This window comes from Globicephala melas, chromosome 12 (assembly GCF_963455315.2).
Source record: "Globicephala melas chromosome 12, mGloMel1.2, whole genome shotgun sequence".
Lineage (NCBI taxonomy): Eukaryota > Metazoa > Chordata > Mammalia > Artiodactyla > Delphinidae > Globicephala > Globicephala melas.
This window is the reverse complement of record NC_083325.1, coordinates 38040556-38046555: the sequence shown is the minus strand read 5'-3', so window position 1 is coordinate 38046555 and position 6000 is coordinate 38040556.

Sequence of the window (6000 nt, the reverse complement as noted above, 5' to 3'; positions counted from 1 at the left end):
AGTTTCCTTAAACAACTAAAAATAGAGTTACCACGTGATCTACCAATCCCATTCCTGGGCATATATCCAGAAAAGAAGAATACTAATTTGGAAAGATATGTGCACCAAAATGTTCATAGCAACACTGTTTACAATAGCCAAGACATGGAAGCAACCTAAATGCCTATCGACAGATGAATGGATAAAGTAGATGTGGTGTAGATACACAATGGAATATTGCTCAACCATAAAAGAGAATGAAATAATGCCATTTGCAGCAACATGGATGGACATAGAGATTATCATACTAAGTAAAGTAAGTCAGACAAAGACAAATATATGATATCACTTATATGTGGAATCTAAAAAAATGAACTTATTTACAAAACTGAAACAGACTCACAGACATAGAAAACAAACTAACGGTTACCAAAGGGGAAAGGGGCAGGGGAAGGGATAAATTAGGACTTTGGGATTAGCAGATGTATACTACCATATATAAAATAGATAAACAATAAGGATTTACTGTATAGCACAGGGAACTATATTCAATATCTTGTAATAAACAATAATGGAAAAGAAAAAAGCATATAGATATATACATATATGTATAAACAAATCACTTTGCTGAACACCTGAAACTAACATAATATTGTAAATCAACTATACTTCAAAAAAATAAAATAAAAAAGAGGTGGAGACTAAATCTGCTCCTTTGAGTGTGGGCTAGATTTAGTGACTTGATTCTAGCAAACAGAACTAGGCAGAAGTGATAGTCTGCCACTTCTGAGATTAGGTCATAAAAGGCATTGGCTTCCTTCTCAGATCTCTTACCTTCTGGGAGCACTTGCTCTGGGGGAAGCCCCCTGGTGTGCTGTGAGGGAACTCAACCTTGGAAATGGATTCTGCAGCCCCAGCCAAGTTCTGGTTGACATCTTGATTGCAGTCTCCTGAGACGCCCAGGGCCAGAATGACCACCAGCTAAGTGGCTGATCTTATATTCCTGACCTACAGAAACTGTGAGATAATAAGTGTTTGTTGTTTTAATCTGCTAAATTTTGAGGTAATTTGTTATGCAGTAATAGATAACTGATGCAGAAGGTGTCGAAACAGGAGAGTCTTAAACATGTTTGCAGGTTGAGAAGAAGTAGCCAATGGAGACTGAGCGACTGCAGATTCCACAGGAGAGGAGAAATCATGGCTAGGTCAAATTCTGGAAGATGTACGTAGGGGAGAGGATCCTTAGGAAAGGGTGGAGAAGTTATTTTTGGAAAGGAAAAATGAGGATCAGAAAAAAATTCAGATTGGAAGGATGGAAGGTGAAATCAAGCCAGATGTCCTTGATTCCTGCAGCAAAGGGGGTCAGGTCACCCTCTGAGATGAAGGACCCTCTGGGACCAGGAGCTCCAGGAGAGTAGGAAAAATGGGAAGAGCTACTGTGAGATACCACAAACAGAATCAGGTAGAGCAAAGAATATAATTCTCTCCAGCTGTGTGTAGCACTCTGGGAGAGTAAATTGAGAAAGCAGAGAGCAGAGTTTACCTAGGATTGAAGATTGATAAGGCATATATGAAAAATCAAGTGGGCAAAGGATTCTAAGGTAATGATGTAATTACAATGGCTGGGCATAAAGTCTAGAGTGGGTACAAGGGCACATGAAGCTATAAGGGGGTTAATGAACAGAGAATATGAAAGAGTGGGTCTTCTATAGCAACTATAACCTGTACCACACATTTCATATTTTATTTGTAAACTACTTAAATTATCATGTAACTTTTTTGGTGTGTGAGTCCCAGTGATATCATAAACTCCGAGTAGTGATCACGGTTTATGCATTTTGTACCCCCTTAGCAACTAGCACATTGCTTCTTAGGGACTCATACATTTGTGGAGTCCATGAATAAAATCATTCTAGTATTCTGTGTATTCTCTACTGAGTTTCTTCTTCCTTCACAATAAGCATCTGACTGAGGCTGAAGATCTGCTCCTTTTAGAGAGTTGAATGTGTTCCAGCCTTGTCTCTAAGGGCCAGGATTTCTGGATGCTTTTAAGAAGCATTATATAGTGATAAGAAGGGGGACAATAGCTGGTTGGCTAAAAATAATAAGCCTAATTATGCCTATGTGAAGCAACTTGAAATAAACCTTGGATGATTTCTCTTCAATCTGACAAAAATCAGAATAAAAGTGAAAAGGTTTCGGGGTAAAAAAAGAGAGATTAGCATTCTCCTGGAAAATCAGGGGAAGAAGAGGCCTCCGTGAAGAAGAATCTCACAGAAGCTTAGATCTGAAGTGGCTTCCCAGCCGTAGTGGACATTTATGTATTCTTTACCTGGTGCACTCTTCTTTCAATTGTTTTCCTGGAAAGAGTAGGCTTGTTAAAGTCTGATAAAACTACTAAGAAAAAATTGCAAATAGGCTTCTAAACCACTGAACAGGGTCACTGATTGCAGTGATTCTAGGTGGTTCTTCATATCTTTACCACCTGCCCTTCTACTCACACCTCAACCCACCTTTCCCTCAGTTCAGGTTTTTCTATATCAGTTAATGAATTAACACTTTGAAATATATGGTAATAGAGCCAAGAGTTTCAGTTCAGTTTTGGAAGCCACTACCTTCGTTGATGAGTTTGTTTATGTAATTATTTGAATGTTTTATTCAAATATTGAATATTGAAAGTCAAATATTTGAATATTTATTTATTTTTATTAAAATGAGGAGAATCCAAAAATGAATGCGCTGATTCCAGTGAGAGCAAATTTAGGTTTCATACACTTAGCACAATTTAGACAAAGATGTAAATCATTTGACTATCTAAAAGGACCAGAACTTAGCCACAACAGATGTGCATTATAAAGGAAAAGAAACCAATGAAAGAACCCTTATAGAGTGCTGGGACTAAATTACTGAAAATTGTGTCTGAAATTGAGGTATAATTAGGGATTTTATAATTATTTTTAGGTCTTATATCATGTTAGTCCTACTTTCAGCCAAATAATATTTGAGGACAAAGAAAAAACTGTCTGTATTGTATTGTTTTGTGTTCCAGGAGGCCACATGGAGGTGCCACAGAGGCTAAGGTAAGCAGAGCTGCAGGCTTCCTACCTCTGTATCAGCCTCTGCCAAAATGAAGCTCATTTTCTGATTTACATTCTGAATTCTGAAAAAGATTTCTTTCGAAGAAAGAGTTCCCATGCAACAAAAGTCTGAAAATCACTGCCCTATCCTGATACAGTGTTTATACAAGAACATATAGTGGTTCGACATTTTGGAGGGACTACTTGGCACTATCTGTTAAAATTTAAGCATTCATACTGTGTGACTCAGCAATTTTCCTCTAGCAATTGATCCTATACAAGTAATCACTCAAGGTTAAAAGGATATATGTACAGGATATTTACTGCAGCGTTGTTCATAATAGCAAAAGATTGAAAACAATGCAGATATTTATACATACGGAATTGGTTAGCATAATGATATTCGTGTATTGGGATATTACACAGTCTTTTGAAAGAATGAGATAGAAAGATGTCCAAGATATATGAAGCAGAAAAGGCAAGTTATAAAACAGTATGGTTCCATTTGTAAGTCAAATAATGTCAATAAAGAAAAGAAAACCATTACCTTGACATATGCAAATAGATGGCTATTACTTTACTTCTTAAAATTATTACTGAAATTCATAGGTTGAATTGTTTTAGTTTCTGTATCATTGGCATGATCTTTTCTTATTTAAGTACAAGGTTATCTTTATTCAACTTTGGAACTGTTTTCCATGATTACTCTGGTTTGAAATTCTAATTTCTTGTTCTGAAAAAGTGATTAATTAAACTTATAGTATGATGGGTTTTAGAGAGTGAAAAAAATAACTTGTAAAGATTTTGTGTAATTTTACATGTTAAGATTCTCAGCATCTACTTATGGAATTTTGTTGCATGATGTGACAAAAAAAAAGTTGAACCCTCAAGCCCTCACAAACACAATATTTTAATCACATTCAAGAGAGTAATGATTTTTGCATGTTGGTGCAATAGGGATTTCCATAATTCAGCTTTAGAGAGCTGTTCTCTCTTCATTTTTCAGTCATGAGTTGGGTAGGCCAAAGATAACAGATTTTGCTCATACAAACATATCACAAGGAATTGTGAAATCATGAGACTTAGTTTGTTGTTGTATGTGTGATCAAGTCTTTTATGCATTAATTTTGAAGCATGGAAAAGTAAAAAGTGGATTTAACAGTGGAGAGCTTCCTTTCCTCCAGTTGACCTCAGCCTCAATACCTCCATCAGAGCAATCCACAGAAGAAAGGATGTTCAGTACACTGGATGTTTCCATAGACATGTGGGGCAGAAAATGTCAGGGTAAATTTTACAAATCAATGAAACCGACAGTGCCAAAAATAAAAACAGAGAAATGAGAATTATAAATTTCTTAAGTCTCATTCCAAATCCTAACAGTGCTTTGTAAGCCCTTTAGAGACAGTCCCCTAGAAAACAGATCATGGTTTTACTTGCCTTCTTCTAAGTAGGAAAATTGCTGTCTCACTCTATACTTTGTTGATCCCCAGAGAGATCACAATGGTGAGACCATGGAAGGCATAAGGAGTGCTCATCATCTGGAAAGCAACTTAAAGCATAGGTTTTCATGCAACAGAGCTCGGGCAAATTCACAACGTCATAGACAAAGGAATGGGCTTAGCTAGGAACTTTACGAGCCAAGAGTCTGCAAGAGACGGAACAGGGGTCGCACAAGGGGCAGGGTTCTCTGTTGGACATGTCATAAGTGAGCATTCCAGTGAAGGGGCATTCTCTCTCTTCTTCTCGTGCTCTCTCTTATTCAAGACCAAAGTTGTAAACATCCTTGTCAGTGGGGTTCACACAGATTACTTGGTATCAGACTGTTTAGATGTCAACTGTCAAGAATTATCTGAGGGGGGGCTTCCTGGTGGCACAGTGGTTAAGAATCCGCCTGCCAACACAGGGGACACGGGTTCGAGCCCTGGTCCAGGAAGATCCCACATGCCACACAGCAACTAAGCCCGTGTACCGCCACAACTACTGAACCTGCGCTCTAGAGCCCGCAAGCCACAACTACTGAGCCCACGTGCTGCAACCACTGAAGCCTGCGAGCCTAGAGCCCATGCTCCACAACAAGGGAAGCCACCACAATGAGAAGCCTGCGCCACAACGAAGAGTAGCCCTCGCTCACTGCAACTAGAGAAAGCCCGTGCACAGCAACAAAGACCCAAAGCAGCCTAAATAAATAAATAAATTTATTTATTTATTTTTTAAAAAAGAATTATCTGAGAGAGTCAGCTGCCTGTATCAGGACTCCTTGGGTGTCCATTGGGAAGTTGCAACCCCTCCTGATGGGAGGCAGGAAGCCACCTGTGCCAAAGAAAGGGGAATTTGGAAGAAATAGGGAGGCTGTTGGTCACAGCTGGTCCATTGTCCAGGTAACCCAGAGTGATGTCCTGGGGTCATCTGCAGACTATTCTATTTCACCCCTGGTACTGGTCTGACATCATCTTTTTACATAAAAAGACACAGAATTTAGGGCTCTGTTTTCATTAAAAATGTCTGTTTCTGCCACAATTGTTTGTTTTTATTTTTATTTTTTTTGGCCGCACGGTGGAATCTTAATTCCCCGACCAGGGATTGAACCCAGGCCCTCCGTAGTGAGAACTCAGAGTTCTAACCACTGGACCGCCAGGGAATTCCCCACAATTGTTTGTAATCCTGAGAACCTTTTGTAGGCCTTTCGTTTTATGCCAATTTAAACGAAATTTAAATATTTTAAAAGTTGGCATTTAATTAAGAATTTTAAATATTCAGTGCCCTTCTGGCTTTGGCTCTGAATGGTTCTCCTTGGGGTTTTGTCACTTACTCATTGCCACCTGCTGGAGAAGAGAAGAAGTGCCGTTGAACACTTGCCTTTCCTGTAACAGACCCGGTAACCCTTCTCAGGATGCTCACTGAAGGGGGGGGCAGTTGCCATCTGGCAACCACTGCATGGAGAGAA